The sequence below is a fragment of the Solea senegalensis genome, linkage group LG2 (genome assembly GCF_019176455.1).
Source record: "Solea senegalensis isolate Sse05_10M linkage group LG2, IFAPA_SoseM_1, whole genome shotgun sequence".
Lineage (NCBI taxonomy): Eukaryota > Metazoa > Chordata > Actinopteri > Pleuronectiformes > Soleidae > Solea > Solea senegalensis.
The window spans coordinates 4,789,422-4,809,224 of NC_058022.1; the positions used below are offsets into that span (position 1 = coordinate 4,789,422).

The window sequence follows — 19,803 nt, forward strand, 5'->3', positions numbered from 1 at the left end:
CCAGCTCACATGGAGCATTAGACTGGATACTTATATTTGGCACAGGTTGCCAGTTCACCACCACAAGGCCAACTTACATCACCAACCTAAACATGAGATTAAGGTTAATATTCAGTGCCTTGACTGGCACTAAAACTGATAATTCCTTGGATTAAAAAAAAAAACTGCTGACCACATGATCACACCTTTGGGTAACCAAAGAGGACACAGCAGCAGATAAAGTGTTCAAGCACAAAGGGGAAACAGCAGCACTGAAATAACCCTCAAAATATTAATAATGACAAAGAATCTGGGAAATGTGATTTGGTCGAGAGCAGCACAAACATGCAAAATCAATTCATGTGCTCATTCTGCATGCTTTCCCAGCTGGTGCACACACACACACACACACACACACACACACACACACACACACACACACACACACACACACACACACACAGAGCTTTGCATATTAGTTTGGGAGACAAACAGTGAGCCGTTGCATGCTCTAGTTCACCCGGGCCTTAGGTGAGGTGATTTAGCGCGGGTTTGCAGGGTCACCTCCTCAAATGATGGAGAGAAAGTAGAATCAGAAACAGACTATTCTGGGATTATAGTTTTTTTTTCTCTCCCCTCATCTGTGAAGTCCTCTCCTGTGATGAAAGCGGTATGAGAACCATCTGAGCAATTTAGTTTATATTTAGCCTGCTGCCAAGTAAGAAACAATAAATAAAGGTTTGGTGAATATAAGGGTGAGTTTGTAGAGCAGAAACAGAAGGAAGTGGCACATAGTAAAGCTTTTGTCTCGCGTCTTGCTCAGCCTGAATAATCTAACGCTGACGTGCTGATTTATGGCAACAATGCCCTTCAGGAGGCAAAACTGATATTTAAAACATCCTCCGCAGCACAGTTTCACACAAGAAACTGTTCAATAAGGGTATAACAGTCATTTATAGATTTCTCATTTTATGTTTCCACATTAAAACGTCCAGGAAGCAGGTGGGGGTCAGTAATGGGACGCATATTTGGCTTTGGTTACAAGAACAACAGCAGCTTTCCACTGAGAAACAAAGTTGTCGTGGACGGGTTTCCGTATTAACCGCCACAGTGGCGCAGAGTGGAGGAAGTGAGAGCTACACAGGTCGTCATCGCGCTCACTGTCACCGTGACCTCTACAGATCTAGAATGACAAATATGGAAAAATGTGGAGTTTGTGGTGAGAGAGCGAGGACCAAAACTGTGTGTTTCGCTTGTTTCAAGATGTTGGTCACACTGTTGTTAGTTGGTTGTGGTTAGCATTAGTGCCAGGAGAGTCGTCGCTGGTTGCGTTTACTCACGTACGCAAACATAAATGATCTAAAAATTAGAATTCTGTGAGTTATTTCCCATTCATCTGGCACGTTGTTTTCCATTACTATAGTACCTCCTACACATGGGCGGGGTCGCCATAGCACTGCCGTGACGTCGTTGCATATGCGACACAAGCACACAAAATAGTGACGAGCAAAGCAGTTGTTGAATTAAAAAGATTAGTCCAGTGCCTCTTGCATGACAGGAGCACAGACTCTGAACTGACACAGTCACTGAACTGAAATATGGCTGAACGGGTTGTGATTCGGCTCGCGATGGCCGGCCTTCAACAGTGCTGTTGCTAAATACACCAGACTCCTCTGTTAAATATTGAGATTATGGACATTTCCTTTGCTAAATGTTGGAGATTAACACATGTTCCGGGATTTTAAAGCATTGTTCGGTTTGATTCCTCTGTCAGGCGGCAGTCTGTTGACGTCACATTTTAGTACCGGCTCTCCGCTCACTTCTCGTCAGGTACGAAAAAAGGTACCAATTATTATCTCGAATGGAAAAGCAAGTAGTGTAGAGCTGAGCCGAGCCGAGTCGTGCTTGAACTGTACAGTGGAAAAGCTCCATATGATTCATGGGAGGTGTAATCATGCGAATTAGAGCAACTCAAAATATATATGTTACTGATGGGGGGATTGTTATCATCTGCTTCAATTACAGCACAACCACAGAGGCAGCACAGACATTCTGAACACATTTGAAGACACAGCAGGGTTGTAACTTTCTATTGCTACCATGAGCAAAGACACTCCAGTGCAACAGTTTCTAGAGTAATGAATGTGCCTCTGCTTGCCGTCAATAAAGCTGTCAAACTGGATTTCTTCACAGGCCGGGACAGGGACAGCAGAGGCCGGGAGAGACAGAGAGCAACACTAGGAGAGTTCTTGCTAAGTTGGCTGTCAGCGAACTTACTCGGACTTCTGAGATGTGACAACTTTCACTGCGGCAACAAACGGCGGCACAACAGCGATGACGCAGGGGTCAGTCGGACGTTTATGAAGAGACAAAACCGCAGCAGCTGTGACTGTGTGGAAAAGTGCATGCAGCAGAAATGGAAGGTCAGATTTATGACTAAATGAGCGATGGTGACGTCAACTCTTCCTGGAGACAGGAGGTATGCGAGCGCGCTGCAGTCTCTATCCGCCTCGGGCGCCTCAGCTGCTGGATTACACTGGGCTACTTCTTTCTTTTCTTTTCATTACATTTATTCCTCCTGGTGTGGACGGATGGATGAGACAATCTGGTGCAGCTCGTTCAGGAATATGCTCCATGGCACTTGAGGTATTGGAAAATAAAGCAGCCGGGAAAAGCTCAGGGGTCATAATCCTGCCATTTTCATTTTCCTCCTCTACATAGAGCGACTTTACCTTTGAGCTCAAGGTCACTTTCACACCTGTAGCTCGATTCTGGACCAAAGAAGAAGCAATTACATGGGTGTTTATGTTCACACTGGCTTTTTCACTCACAAACCAGAGAGCTGTGAACATGAGGTCACATGGATTGACAGGTTCCTCGTTCACTGGACACTTTGTTGAATCTTAAGCACTTTGCACAGCCATGTGAAGGCGTTTTTAGACCGGAGAACTATTTATAAAACAAAAACAACTTTTACTGAATTACAGGGGGGACGGTTCTAAGAGCTGCACATTTTGGGATCAAGGCTATTTGTCCTGAGCCACTCCCAACTGATGATAAGACTGCACACAGCAATCAATCAATCAGTGGCTGTGGGCCTTAATCTCAGCGTGCATCTGATCATAATTTCCTAGATGAAAATGATGCAGCAAACACTGTGGAAACCAATACAGCAGTTTCAAGAGTCGACTAAAAATATCTCACCACACAATAAACCCTTTGACGAACCATCTTCCTGACAGACACTTCTTTTCCCTGGTGGGGAAAAAAAGGAAATCAGCAGAATAACGCCTTTCCTACCAGTTCTTCTCCTTCTGCTCCTCCCCTCATCCATGATACCAATTTCTGTTTCCATGACAACCCTGCTCATTAGGGAGACTGATGGGAATGCCACTCCAACTCAAGTTGATCCTTCTTTGTGGGATATCATGAATGCCAGCGTGGCAGCTATACCGTTGCTCATATTCAGACGTCGCCCGAAAATGTGCCTTCAGTCTCGGAAAACGAAATCAATCAATCTCAAACTATTGTTTTGTTTCTTTTTATCAGCCGTGGAAGAGAAGATCGTATGTCGCGACTGTTCTTTAAAACATTAGTTCTATATATTAACATTCAAAACCAGTGTCAGACGAGTTTACACAATGCTGATGAAGCCCCTCAACTCCACACGACTCTCAGTATGTTGGCGTTTAGATCTCATGTCACCCGGTGACATTCCCACGCTGCACACAGGAAGTGATTTATTTCATGTCAAGACAAAGCAAGATGCTCCAAACACAAAACGTTTCAGAAGTGTTGTAAAATGTTTAAATTCTGCAGCCTCTTGTCCCCGCCCACCCTGTGCTGCTGGCGTATACATACAAATGCTCCCTTGGTCAGGTCTGATAGTATTGCCTGACAGAGCCCATTTCCAGATAGACACAGCATAAAAATAATGCAGGGTGATTATTTTCATAATGATTTTAATCTGTGTATTAATTTCTCCAATTAACTGCTTTGTTGTTTGGTCCACAAACTGAAATGATTCAGTTTTAATGATTTCTTTGTTATACAGAGCAAAGAAACCAGAAAATGTTGACATTTAAGAAGCAGAAAAATCAAAGAACTCGTTTTAATTTATCAGTTTTCAAAATAATTAGTGGTTAATCATTGCAGCCCTAAAATAATGTTACATAATTTCTGTGCATGAAGACCAAACAGAGGCAGAATGATAACATTAACAACAAAAAACAAAACACTGAACTCTTTCCGTGATATCTGTACTAAAAAATAAATATCAGGTGGTTTACCAAACACAGCTTTTCCCCATGACGGGTCACGCAAACATGGCACAAACAGATCTTGGGAGAGATAGTTGGTTTTGGAAAAAGGGAAGAGCTTTGAGAGCTCAAGCTCCTCATGACCTCCTGATTCCACTGCTGAGCGAGTTAAAAAGAGGAAAAATGAGTGACAGACTGCTGAGCTGGCCGTCACCACCACCACTTCACAACTCCCCACACTGAGGGGGCATGTTGGGAGGCTCTTTCAATCCAATAGGGCACAAAGAGAAAAAGAGGATTATAAAAAAAAAAGAGGATGTTTGAAAGAAGAAAAAAAACGTCTGGCAAAGCATTCTGTGTTTGGCATTCAGGTCAAAGACAGACACGATTCAACCAATGGGGAAAAACTTCCTCCTCCCCCTTCCACTTCACACTATTTGCAGTAGTAGTTTTCTCACAGGAAGGAGGAGGACTGCTTTACTCCCTACTGGCAGTGAGTGAAGCATTTGGAGTGAAGTACACAGAGGAAACATGTGGGAGTCAGACTCAGTGTTTTAGCCACTGTGGACAAGCTTCTGTGATTTTTAGGAGGCCCGGGTTTCTCTCAACAGCGCGATCGGTTTGTAACAAAGAAAAACATGTTTATTGCTGTTGCCACATTCCCCTGTGTTCCAAGCAAAGGCAAATATTATCTTTTATTATAATTATTCTCACTGGTTCATTCACAACACATGCAAAGTATTGTTAAGGGGGAATAAGAATGTTTACAAAATCAATGTTTATTCACTCTAAATGAAATATTTTAAATGGGGCTGAAGGATTTTGGGAAGATATCTAGCATATAGAGAGAGATAAAACTATTTAGACAAAGCTTTAGTCAAATATTAATGTTGTTACAGTTTTAAAACATGAATTATAAATTATAAATCCTTGGAGTCCGACAATGAGGTAAGAAATATGGCCACGTCAGTGAGATGTGTAGACATTGAACGCAACACAACAATGGAGCGACTGCTCGGTTTGTGGCTGTTTGTGTGAGAATCCGCTGCTGGCGTTGAAGAAATAACGGTCGCAAGAGAGTGATGTTTTTATGTCGCCCAATCAGCTGACTGTCGTGGGTCTAGCTCCACCTGTACTGTGCCATTAATCTGGTACCCAGGGAAGGATACCGAAAAATTTGAACAGAAAAATAACAGGAGATGGTTATTTTTTGGTACTATTCCCAATGGAAACGCAAAAAAAAAAAAAATTATCACACCAAACGGTTCCACTGGGCTTAAGCATGAGAGTATGATGGCATTAAAAAATACAAAACAAGCAATGCTTACATGAAAAAAACCTACCAAATCAGGGAATAAACGTGAGCGTCTGCATTGTTGTTTCTGGTACTCAACTCAAGGCTCAACTATTTCAAACTCGCTACAAAGCACAAACCCAAACCAGAGGGCAAACATGACCAAGTATGGTAATAATAATATCCCTGAAAAACTAGGTTTTACATTCAGTCTGACCAACAGACATTCATAATAACATATAAGTGTCCACTACTGATGGCAAAAAAATTACAGTTCAGGTCTGAGGTTTTGCAAGAAGCACTCCAGTAAGCAGTGTTCCGCTTCCATCTCAGCTGGAAGAAATGTGAGAGACCAATTAAAAGAAAGCAGCAGAGGCCAAGACATCCCAACTGTTAGGAACCTCAAAAATACTGGCCCCAAATATTTAAGGTCTCAAGATACCGATGATGCCATGGTAAAGTTCATTTTCAGACTTAAATACTTTCCTCCAGAGCCATGTTACACATCTTTCAAGCTGAGAGACATTCAAGGTCATGGTTTAACTCATGCAGTACAATTTTATACACATCCAACAATCTGTCCTCCCTTCTATCATTGGATATATTTTTATAATTTGTGCAAAAGAATGTGTGTTTTTTTATCGTGTACAAACCAGTTATTGCCGGTCCTCTCTTTTGCTCCTGCCTCTCAGAATATGCAAGAAAGCGTGCTTATACTGTACGTCTCTTTTGGGGACTTTGCTCAGAAGTTTCATCCATCACCCTCGTGTTGAGCCAATATTAGCTTGAATAAATCTAACATTAGCACAGGCCAGTTGTTGGCATATTAAGGAACGGTTTCCACACAGGTTCACCTTGCGTTTGCCTTATCTGCTCATTGTATCCTGGTCAAAATGTGACAGTTACACCAACCACCACCCATCTATAAATGCAAGAAACGTCCGCTCTCTGTTAATTACATAACTGTACTACAATAGTTTCTCTTGACAGGCTTCAAACTTGGCAGGTGACTTACTACTAGGTGTGTAGTGGTGTTTTGATAAGAGATGGAAGAGTTATCGGTAGAAAAGCAACAGATGTAATAGCTTCCGCCCCTACAATCACAAAAATACACAAAGAAATAGGCACACACCGAACGGGTACTGCACAAGTATTATTCGATCTACCAAAACTGTGATCAATTACTCTTTATGACGATGGCAAAGAGCCACTTCTACAGCCTCTCATCACATTATCTGTCGAATGGTTGCTGGACAGGTTTCAAACTTGGTAGTTGATTTACTAAGGGCCCCAGTGTGTCCAGCACCTACTTTGACATTAAACCTGACTAATACATCACTAAAAGAGCCACTTCTCCTCCCACAAGCACAAAAACACACGCAAAAAGTAGAAATTGTATGGGTACTGCACTAGTTCTACTAGATTGAGCAATCCTGGGAAATAATGGTAATTCTGACAATATTTACCAGTGGAAAACTGGTAGTGGCAATAGTCAAAAAACACCAAAACCCATGTGCTATCCAGCCAACCACAACAAAGCTTTCATGATGAGTTAGTCAATCGACAAACACATCCCTCATCTAGTATCTTAACTGTGATCATTTGCTGTTTTTCTCATTCTAATGTAACAAAGTAGGTATGGAAATGGTTCGCTCATGTTGGAAACTCCAGCAGAATTCTAAGCTTCATAACCGGTGACCAAATGGAAAGGGAACTTGGCTTGTAACTGGAGGGTTGCCGGTTCGCGTCCCCACCGGGTCAAAGGGCTGGGGAACCCCCGAGTAAGGTACCCAACCCCCATTGCTCCTAGAAGTAGTGGTTGCCTGCTGCCCCTACATCTAGGACGGTTTCTAGTAGAGGAAGGGTTAAATGCTGAGAAGGAATTACAGATACAAAAAAAAAATTGTCATTAAAATCCTTAATAATCTCTGTATAAAGTGTTTAACGACAGAAATGAGGGATTCCTCCCATTAAGTAGACGATGACCCCCGGGCAATTTCTCAGCTCATTTTCAATTTCTGTCATTAATCTCTCGGGAAGAGTCCACATTGTTGAGTGAGTCTCCTTGACAACAGTCAGTGGGTGGTCTGACTTTCACTGACAGGGGCGTTACCCAAACAATCTCACTTTCTATATCTCTGCTCTTCAATTTCTGACAGAAGTGAATGAAGACTCTGCAGCCACAGTGTGGTGATTTACACAAAGGCTTCAGTCTTCAGCCACAGCCTTTATCACCATTAGTCGTTTTACTATCTCCTTGGTATGACGGTAATATCCTTTTTAAAAAAGACATTAACAACATATTGTATGTACAGAATGTTGACAATTTGCATTTAACATCTTATTCTGACAACAGCAGGGTGTGACTGTAGCACGCATGTTATTTAATCTGTTCTTCATACATTCTCTGTGAAGACAGATGGTAGGTGTGGTTTGTTTTGGCAACGCAAGCATCAAACCCCAGTCCTTGATTTGTCAGCAATCACGTTATTGAGTTGCCATTTCATTTAATTCATCTGCTTAACCTAGATACAGGGTAGTAGATCAAGTAAATTTGATTTTTTTTTCCTCCCCCTGTCACAATGACTGCTCTGTAATTATTTTGTCTTCATTACTAAGAAGAACTACAAAGTAATTTCACTTCTTCTTGATGTACCTTTTACACCTGTCTGTAACAAAGCAATGTTTATTTACTCTTCAAATCTTTCCACTCTTAACCCTTAGATGCACAAATATGGGTTTAAAATTGTATATATTATTATATTTTAAAAACATTTTAATTAATTTTTAGCAATGTCATATGTCATTCATAAAATACTCACATTAACGTCCCTTAAGTACAAAACATGTTCGTAAAAAAAAGAAGACAATACATTTTTTTTCAAATAGATAATTGTTTTTTTTCCTTTTTCTAATTTTTTGAGCCAACACCAGTTCTTTTCATACACATACATATTACTTTTTAACCCTTAAATTGCCACGTTTTTGTCATGAAGAACCTTAATTTTATGATCTAAAAATTCAATAAAGTTAATATTCACAATATACTTCATGCAAACTGGATTATTTTTGGTTTGATTATTAAAAAGTAAAATTTGTCTATTTTTTAACTCTATATGTGAGAGTTTAGTATCCATGTCCCATGGTGGAATAACAAAAGACAAGCACTCTAAAGCAGAGCAGGGCAGATGCAGTGAACACATCTTTGATGTACACAGTGCTGCTCGGCAGAAAAGAGGAAGTACCTGAGGTGATGTTGTGTTTGTGTATTTGTTACAGATAGATAGAGAGAGAGAGGGAGAGAGAAAGAGAGAAAAAGAGAGAGAGAGAGAGAGAGAGAGTCAATCTCAGGTCAAACGACAAACCACAGCCGTGTCTATGAGCTCCATTATTTTATTCACATGAACTCATTCTTCTACATCCTCATTATAAAGCATGTCTCCAAGCGTTTATAATCCCATGAGTTTGTTTTTCACACCCCCAGAACTGGGGGTTTAAAAATCCCACATCTATTCACATGCCAGTGAGAACAGATCTTTTTTTGGGGGGAGAAAATAATGATGCTGAAAGTTCGCTTAGGGTCAGAATTTGCCTTTAAGGAGGCAAACGACCATCTTTTCTTTCCCTCTCTATGAATATAGATGCGTTTTTATCTCAAAATGTGTTTGCACAGCACATTAATGTTTGCTTATGTGGTCTTTATTACTTTTCTGCTGACAGATCTGCATCAGAAATGTTTTACCCTTTAATATTGATATAAAAACAATTAATTGGTCAATCAAATAGGAATCCATTACTAAATTAATCATCAATGATTTTAATTGAGTGTTTTTTAATCATCAAAACAAGCTCTCTGGTTTTACCAGCTTCTTAAATGTGAGTTTATTCAACATTTTCTGGACAAAATAAACCACAGATTGATCAAGAAAATAACATACAGCCAAAAAGTCATCTTTATGTGGTGATTTCTCTTATCAGTTGTCTTTTCCATCCAAATTTTGACATGTCAACTCAGCAGTCCAGGAAACACTGTGTCACTAACACACAGGTAAGTTTTGTTTAGTTGTCTGAGAGCAGAAACTGAAAAAATTACAATTCCATCATTTATTCAGCTGTATTGACACACGTAATGGGTGATGATCATGGAGAATGCAAGTGTGGCTGGCCTTCTACTTATGTAACAGCAATGACCACAGGGAATCACATGGTACCTCATGATATGCTACAGTACATGATACATGGCCCACGATACCAATAATATCATGATACAGCAATTCTGTGACAATCAATATAACGATACTTCACGATATCTGTCTAACTGAAGAAAATAAAACGTCCGTGAAAAGTTAAAAGTGCAGGATTTCTCTCTCATTTATTCACAACATAGAGAACAAAGTGCAGTAAGTCTATGTATTGAACGTGGATGGAGCATATCTTAACATAGACTTTCTCCGCAACTAACTCAGCCAACTTCCACCTAAGTTTACACTCATTCATTTGAGCAGCGCCGCCACAAGGAGACATCAAATAACAACCATTTACTTTAGAGCGCCTGGGGAAAGGACGATGATATACCACCAAATTGATATTTTGACCCACCCCCCTGGCAGATGAACTGATTTCTTCTGCTGTTCGTGTGAATACGGGTCTTGAGAAGAACAACAAACGCTAGCTGTTTTGGAGTTTTCTCTCACTGCAGTTATTTGTGCAGCAGGAGGTGCAGAGAACAAGCCACGTACTGTACTGTTCTATATCGAGCACTGCGAGACTCGCAGTGTGAAACATGTCCATACTGCAGTGTACATTATTATTATTGGCCTGTAAATGTTGTTGAAATGGAGCCGCTTGTGGGATCAAAAACAAAAAAAAAGCATGAGCTTAACAGGACAAATGGACAAATGTGTATTTCAGCTTCTTACCCTCTACTGAGTAAACACAGTTTTAAACTTTTCTACATCTAGACAAGTGAGTTATCAAACTAAAATGGAGATTATAGGGGTTTTTCTTGGAGCTCTAAAACACTAACGAAAAGTAGAGAGCAGGCGCATTTTGGAGCAAGATTATTAAAGCTATGAAAACTTACAAAATAACACAAACTAAAATTGAAAAAACATTTTCGTCAACTGAAATAAAAATAAAAACTAGAGACTAGACACAACACTAACACTAAGCATTTACAAAAAAAATAAAAATAATAAAAACTAGTAAACCTGCTCTAAAAATGAATAAAAAATAAATTCAAGAAAAATACAAAAAAAAAACAAAAAAACACAGCTTACACATTTGCAGTGTAAGAACAAATAAATAAATATAATAATTACTAGCATCAAAATTCCTCTTGACAAAAACATGGATCATAATCAAGCATGTCATGTTTATCTTCATTGTGCCGGGTGTTCCGATAAGGCACTTTAGTTTCCCGGCATCCAGGAATAAATGTGTTCTGTTGGGGAGGCGTTTGTCCTCCTTACACACAAACACAGACGAGAGGAATCAATATCAAATCACTTTACTTGTGCTGCTTCAATTGCTCAGGATGACACCTCATTACAGAGAGACAGTTATGTCTTATTTTACCACTCCAAGCTCGGAGGTCTGCACCTTAATCAACTCACTGGCTGTTTTTACTTTTCAGGAGAAATGAATGGATGCCATTATTGAGCTGAAAGGGTACTGAGGCATTAGTACACTTTTACATATTTCTCTCGAAAAGCTTTCATCACACGAGGAAATAGAGTCACTGCTTTGTTTTTAAAACTGGGAACAACTCCACTTGTGAAAGAATATGTTGTAAAAGTGTGGTTAGCTCATGTGGAAATGCAGAATCTCCGTGACACAAACCACTGTTGAGTCTCTATCCTACCTTGAGCATTAGCTTCTCTTTGTACCTTCTACTCCTCGCTCCCTTTCTCTCAGCTCCAGACCTGAATTATTCTCTTTGATCACACAAACTTCCTCAAGGCACTTGAGGAAGTTGAGAAACGACGCATGACGCGGTTGAAAACTTAATGCGGGAAGACTAGGGCAATTCTGTGTTGACCTGTTGAATGTGTTCAACCTCGGTGCTCAGCCAAGTGCATATCTGCACCATTTATTCAGGCTGTTTACTTCCATTCAGTCACGGTGAATAGTTCAGCTGCCGCAAACTAAATCATGTCCATCACATCCAAATGAATATAAGATACTGTAACTATGCAGATATAGTAGATTTGCATATCCTCATCCAGATTCATAGGGGCAGACACTCATTCCATTCTAGTTTTATCTTTTTCTTCGCACACCTATGAAGAGCTTGCAAAATAATGTAATAAATATGTTATTGTTGACTTAAAAACTATAGAACTTCACTGAAAATGAAATGCCACAAAGAGGAGAAGATGACATTTTTTCCGCAACATTCATCCATGAATTTGTGTTATTTTCCACGATCAGCTAATCTAAATTTACCCAAGTTTTCCAGGACACATGGGAACACTCTCTAAGGAGCATGAGCAGAGTTTTTTTTATTTTACTGGTGTCTTTGCGTGTCCTTCTTGCACATGTTTGTTTGTCTATGTTACATAACCCTCCGTGCTGACGTCAGAGCTGTTCAGGGGGGCCGGAGCAGTTTGTGTTGAAAGTGGAAATGGCAAATGTAAAAGATTGCGGGTTTTCGTGCGGACCACATAGGTCCACACATGTCAGATCCTGGGAGCCAAAGTTTGAACTCCGGGGCTAATTAAAGGCACTGCATGAAACCGCTTCACTGCTCTCACTCATTCCCAGTATCAAAAACAAACCTCTGGTGGTGACCTCTGCGATGACATTCCACACGCAGAAAACTTATGGGAACATGTAAAAGGGAACCAACAAACCCCAATGGATCTTCTCTACTCTCCCTGTGTGTACTGTTTCTCCATGTCCTCTTGGAAACATATTTTAAAAGAGGGTGTAATTTAACTGACAAGCGGCGGTTTCATCGCTGTCTCCGCGAGTATGTGTCCAAAATAGCTAAACAACACATGAGCGTCTTCGACAAACTCGATGGGAATATTATTTCCAGATGATTAGCACTTGGAGCTGATCGACGAAACGGTCAAGATCAACACAAAAAAAAATTGCCTTTTTTTTTGAATAATGTAGAAGTACACATGCAACTCCAAGCTTTTAAATATGGAAATATATCATTTATGATCGCGTGGAAGGAATGATGTCATTCCGTGGAGGCAGAAAATGATGTCATGTAGTGTAGTAATGATTTAACTGCTGCAACCAATAACAGCCGAGACGTGATTTATGGCTTATTGTGACCAATCATGATGCAGTAATGGCATTTCATCCATTTCAGCTGAGGGTTTAAAACAAAGCTTGCATGCGTGATGCTTTCAAAGATAATTGAAACTATTTAAATACTCCTCTCCTACCTATCGTGATTTTTCTGGAGGTTGACATTTTAAGATCCACTCGGATGCTGCTCGTGATTTAGCGCGACCCGAGCACCGGATTGCATTTCTGCTGCAAGATAAAACAGTGAAAGCACCACACTCCCGAAAGATGCCGAAGAAGACAAGAGGTCACACTAAAACAACTGCAGACCCGAGAACACCAGATAGGGTAAACAGATGTCTAGTGTATATAACTGTGTGTGTGTGAGCGAGAGAGAGAGAGACCAAAAAAACTAAATCTCCAAAGGCCAAATACTGTGCATGTGTGCAGTGTTGGGTTCTCAGGGGAAGCCTGTGGCACACTGAGCCATACATCTCATAAATAAAGCAGGATTTCCTTGGGCTGCAGGCATGTGTGTGCGTGTGAGAGAGAACAACGTCCAGGGAGGAAAGGGTGCAAATGGATTAGAAGAAGAAGACTATCGTATTGCTTTATTCAGCAACTCTGCGGGCACGCAACAGTAGGACACACTTACTGGGGGGGAAATGCACGCTTTTTACGGTCTGCAGATTAAATGAACTGTGGCTCTTTCACTTGATCGTCCTCCATAAATAATTGGAGAACTATTGAGAGCAGAAATATTAAACTTCAGCTTGTTTTCCCGAGCATTAATTTGTCCTCATAAAAAATTCATGAGCCGTGAATTATCAGGTTTGATTAGACACAAACTTGTCCAGACGGTTGGTGTGAACTGATACGGACTGAAGTTCATGGAAGCTTGTCACATGATTCATCCCTGTTGATCACCAATATATTTGTGCTCAACTGCGGTCGTTCTGTTTGTATGCGGCTTGTTATGATGTAATATAAGACAGGAGCCTGGGAAAAGATTAAGAGGTTGATATTAAATACGATTTACATGTGGTACGACTGATAATCTTCACTGTCATGTCGGATATCGGACAGATAAAAATGTAGAATCTGATAAAATCCACTGTAAAAATGTAAATACAAATCAGCAAAAGCATTTCAGCTGAGTCATGTTTGGTGCTGTTTATTTATTCTTTTTATTTTATTCTTTTTATGCCATTGAAATGACAAATGTATCTGACTGATATTGGTATCGGTAGATACTCGAGTTTGTGATATATCGGTGTTGGACACAAAAAAGTAGTGTTGTCCCATCCTATAGTTCTCACATGTCTTCTATTTTAAGAAGTTGAAAAACTTTTTGAAGAAATTGTATTTCTACAACAACACTCAAACCGATTAATCAACTATCACAATAGGTGACGATTAATGGAGTAATCGATTCATTGAGTAATTGTTTCGGTCCTAATTGCAGCTATTTTGTGATTCATTGTGCACTTCTTCACTGGACCACAGTGGCAACCTGATTATTCCACAGGTCGATTAGATTCAGTAGCGGCTCAGTCAGCACCGTCAAAGGAGGAGAGACAAATCAATGTGACAATCTGAACGCTACAGTAAGTTATGCGGGGGAATCTCGAGGCACAAAAGATAAAGACGGTTTAGAAAATGAGAAAATGTGGACCTTTGTTCTTCTGTCAATATTTCAAGTCAGGACAATCACCTGGGGACTTTGTAAATGAATGACAGTCCGTGATTGAGGACTAAATGCAGCTCATCTGATACTGAGCAGACAAAACACACGGGCGGAAAAGAAGAATGTTGCTACGTTGTGTGATTTTGCATATCACGTAGGAGTTCAGGAATCAGAGGTGCGACATTTAAACAAAGCATCTTTGGTGTCTGTTCCCACCATTTTTTAATATCTGGCATTGGCCAATTATTATTTATTAATGGGCTGATTATCACAAATCACTATAACTTTATTGATTTTCATCCAAAAGTATAAAAATAATTGCACTAAGGCTACAACTATTTTCACAATCGATTAATCTGGCCGATCATCAGATATTGTTTGGTTCATAAAATGCTGGAAACTATTGATTAGTGTTGACCAGGCCTGGAAAAGATGATGTTCTCAAGTGTTTTATTTTTGTCCACAAACCAAAATGATTCAGTTTTAATGATTTCTTTGTTATACAAAAAAAAACCACTCAAACCAATTGCAGCAATGTGGAGAAACAGACCAGTAGACAGGAAAAGGGTAAATTGGCTAAATGTATGGGCCACAAAAAATTAAATTATCAACCTCCATAATAACTGTGTCTACAAAGACATCAATCTAGATTTACAACTACCACCATTGCCGGATTAATGACGAAGCAAAACTGTGGGCGAAGTCAGTGTGAATGTAATCTTCCACTGTCTTTGCTCACAGAACAAAAACAGATAAGAAAACCTGACTATCCAGTGATAGATGACAGACAGCCTGGCAGTTCAGATGTCAGGCCTTTCGATTCAGATATGCAGCTGCTATGAGCGAGCTGCTCTGTGTTCTGTCTCGTCTTGCTCATTGTGTAACGCCATCAACATTGTTTATCTCCATCAAAAGGGAAGCAACAGAGCCGGTGGCAGGTTTTAACTAGAGCTGAATTCCATCCCTCTCATAATGCATGTCCTAGCAAACGCATCAACTATTGATACACCATGAGAAGTCACTCTCATTTTCTGTGGTTTGAAAGGCATTTCCATTAAGGCACAAACGTTCCTTAATCTTGTGGTAGTTAAGACGCACGAGTACCAAATGAGCATGCCCTCAAGGGAGTGTCATAATTATATACTGAATGTGTGCAACACCTGAACTTCAAAATAAGCAAGCTGCTGGACATTGATTCTGTAACCCACAGCTCTTTTGCACCATGCAATACAGAACAGAGAGCCCTGTTAGGGAATCGATCTGCAGTCAAATAATCTCACAGATTTCATTTCAGATCACTTAAAATTCACCTGAAGTTACTGAACCTCTTTAAAAGTTTTTCCAGTGTAATACACATCCCTACAAAACTGCTCTTACAAAACAGAGCAAGTTCAGCATCAAACTTTGTTCTTTTCTTTACCAAAAGCCATTTCCCACTGTAAAAAAAATGGTCATACTAATGCTTACTCTTGTTTTGTTCACTTTGCTAAAACCTGAAAAATTAGATACAATTAGCAGAAACAACCCAGCATTATCAACCCAGTTTAACTGAGGTACCCTGAAAAAGACGTGATTTAAATAACTTGACTAAAATTAACATTAATATGAGTGTAATTGATGCCAGACATGACAAAAGAGAGGTGTTATGATTCTCTGATTAACTCACTGGAGAGAGATTTTTATGATGAAGGTTGTGATGATCTATAAAGCCTCAGTCACACTGCAATGCAGACACATTTAAGCTGTGTTTTTATCTAGTGGAATGGGTCGGTTTGGCATTTCCATTGGGAAAAGTACCAAAATAGCCAGCCCATACCATTCAATTCTTTTGGCGCCTTCCCTTGGGGTACCAGAGTAAAATGGTACGATAAGGTGTGGCTCCACCCACGACAGTGTTATTTTATGCTGTTCTTCTCGTCAACGCTGCAGTCTATCTTCACACAAAGCTTGACATCTTGTTGAGACAAATTTAACATCATCGTTCGTTGTCATTACACTGGTATGACGTCACACAATGACCCAGGGCTTTATCATTCCAAACAGTATCACATTGTACCAAACTGAACCGTACCATGACGGAAATAAAGTTTAACTTACAACTGCAGATACAATGGATGGCTATGCTTGTACTAAACTCCACCTGGACACTGCACATTTCAAAACATGTGCAGTGGATTCGCACCATACCTTACATTTGTACAAATCAGATCAAAATGTCACCATGCTGTACATGAAACAACAACAGCTTCGTTAGCTTTTTAGCTAATCGTCTGTTATAAGACGCTTTGCCAGTGTTAGGAAAGTGGCGTAACAGACACAACCTCTCCGTTCTCATGGAACAGACACAGTTAAATTAGTGATGCTGCATCGAGACTCGCTTAAACCCACTGAACTCATTGCATTTTCACAGATGCATAAAGTATAACACTGGCTTAAGGGAAAGTTGTGAAAATGAATCATTCTGTGAAACACAGATAAGCACAGCTTTCTGCACTCTGCTAGAGATAACTCAAGTGTTTGTCTGCAAACTGCCATTCTGAGTATCACCACAGCCAACGGGGGAAACCGTCCACTTAATTAAATCAATTAGAGCATGAAGGGCTTGTCAAAGCCCGAGCACAAACAAACAAGCACACCAACAATAGTTTGGCCCAATTCTGGAGTAACAGACTCTAATGAAGTCTCAACTACCGCCCTGTTTAAAATTCAGTTTATGAGACTATAAAGCCTCATAAACAAGTTGCTAGACTATTTGCCAACTTGTCAACTTGTCTTCACTTATTGTTATTTACATCTTCATAAATTAAACTGATGATTATTTTTCTGGGGAGGCACCCATGTTGATCCAACATTGACCAAATCAGACGAAGAAGGTGTCACTCAAGCATCACAAAATCAACAAATAATAAGTATTTATCATCCAGTCAAATATTTTCTCAATTAATTGATAAGCTCTTCTGTCAATAAAATGTAAAAATGTCAACCTGTGTTTCCCAAACCTCAAAATCTAAAACTTAATCTCATAGAAGAGCAAAGAAACCAGAAATATATTCACCTTGAAGAAGCCCAAAGACCCACTCACTTAAATATTGCCATTTATTCAGATACTGTGAAGCCAGACATTCTGAGTAACAGCAAGCAAACGTGACAAAGGATGAACCCTCTAGTCTTTCTAAACATTAGCATTTAATTCACACCTTCAATCGCGCTACACTGTGGTGAGCATGAATGAATTTCATATCGAGTTTGAACTTGGACTTTTGGGTAAAAGTCATAGCCTCTCAGTCTATATGTGGTCACTAAACAGGAAGACGAAAGAAACAAACTATGCGATGGCCATGTCTGTGGTTAAGCTGTTGATTTAATGTAACAGATATGGGTTCCCAAAGACGTCATTATTTTAAGTTGAGCTAGTCATTAAGTAAAATTCCTCAAATGTTTTTGTTTAGTGTCGTCTTCAACGTCAGCAACATGGTGGAGCTTTTTTGTGTGTCTTTGACAAGAGGTTCTTTGTCTCAATGGCCTGTTTTTATTAAGAATTACTTATCAACACATACATTTAACAGCTTACTCAAAATTAGCAGTGTAACCAACTACAAAGTGAGCATATGTTGGTGGGAATATTCCCAATTGTTGAATAAAAACACGATCAAACATCAAAATTGTTCTGTATATTTCCTGATTGTCTATTAGGTGTCTAAATGTGTCTGTGTGTATTTTTATTATTGTGTGATACTCTTCTGTACAATTTTATATTCTTCGTTCAGCCCCAGAAACGCTGGGGTTTCACTGCTCACTCTGTCTCTCCTAATGGCCTAAAGTACCAATTTTCTGCTATGTAACATGAATCTCAAACAGACAAATGGATAGGAAAGGGGAGCAGCAGACCCTTGATTATGAATTAACGAGCACTTCTCAGTCCGTTTTATGAATTTCTAATCATGCCTCTCTCTCTCTGGTGGGAGGGCAAATCACACTCTTAATCACCAAAGCGATCTTCCCGAACACTTCGAGACAGTTTTTCTTCAATCTTGTCGTATGACTCGTTCCATAAATTAAGAGATAAAGCCAGTTAGAGAGCGGAATTCACTTGATCAATGGCTAATACACCCTTAACGTCCGCACTGCCCTTTTCCTCATGATCATGTTTCAAATGCTTCAACTCTCTTGTTTCAGTAATTGCCTCCCATACTATCTCAGGCCTTGACAACGTCCACAGATAACAAAGTCCACAGCTGTGCCTTTGTTGACGGAGCGAGTGTAATGGTGAGATACTGTACCACTGTGCTGTAACCAGCACCCTCCCTTTATCCCTCCGTTTCACCACTTTCCTTTCCTTCACACTCTCACCCTCAGTGTCCCAGAGAAGGATTAGGCGCCGTGCCCAGTGGTGACACAGGGAAACTGAGGCCAACGGACTGTTAGTTCAGTTGTTGGCCACGATGTAGGAACACTCAGACAGAAGTGGCAGGGGGCTGAGGTGATGATGGAGGTAAAGAAAAACTAAGGGAACAAAAAGAAGCTGCTCAGAGCAGACAATTACAACAAGCTGGTTTAGATCTATCCATCTTTCACTATATGCTGTATCTCCTGCACTAATTTCAGATTATCGTAGTGAGGTGAAACTAATGCCCGGATTAGACAAAACAATATTTTTGTCTTTCATGATGGTCACCATGTCAGATTATCAATCTGTGTCTTGTTTGGGGGACTGGTGACACCACAAGTATGACCCTGACCAATCATTTTTCACGACCCTACAAGAGTTCATAGGTCATCGGTGGGGGCGTGGCAAGGAGTTGTCAATCATGGCTACTGAAGAGTAGCAGGTGACGCTCCAGAAAAGAATGGTGGACCAGTTCCTGGGTGTCACAAAGGGGACGGTATGGACCGTCTGTCCTTCAGAGAGAAGCTGAAGTAACAGCAGTAGCAGCATCCCTCTTTCTCTATACACCATGGTTCCATCTGTATGTTACGCCGCATCAGAGCACCCTGTTATCCTGTTGGTCAACGTCCAGGAGCAACATCGTAGGACATGTCAGTCTAGGCAAGAAAATCTAAAAAATTGTAACATGCTGGACTTCTCGTTGGGGTGTCACAGTGCGTCCCAGATGCCAAATCTATGTTACACTACATGTCCATCGTCCATCATTCCCAACCTTTTAATCTGGAAATGTTTCGGTCACTACAAAAATGCATGAATTTGTGTAGTCTGATCCCGGAATAACAATCACTGGTAACAATTAAACCAGCGGTATTTGTTCCATCTTTCACCATCTATGCTGAAGAACCAGAAATATTTACACAGATCCCTTTTCAGATGCTTTGACGTCACGATT

General features: G+C 40.2%; 1 protein-coding gene across 1 annotated transcript in view; it reads right to left on the reverse strand.

The window, feature by feature from the left end:
- The window catches only part of nck2a (NCK adaptor protein 2a), a 39,045-nt gene that overhangs the window by 14,405 nt on the left and 4,837 nt on the right, over positions 1–19,803 (reverse strand). The window lies entirely within an intron of this gene.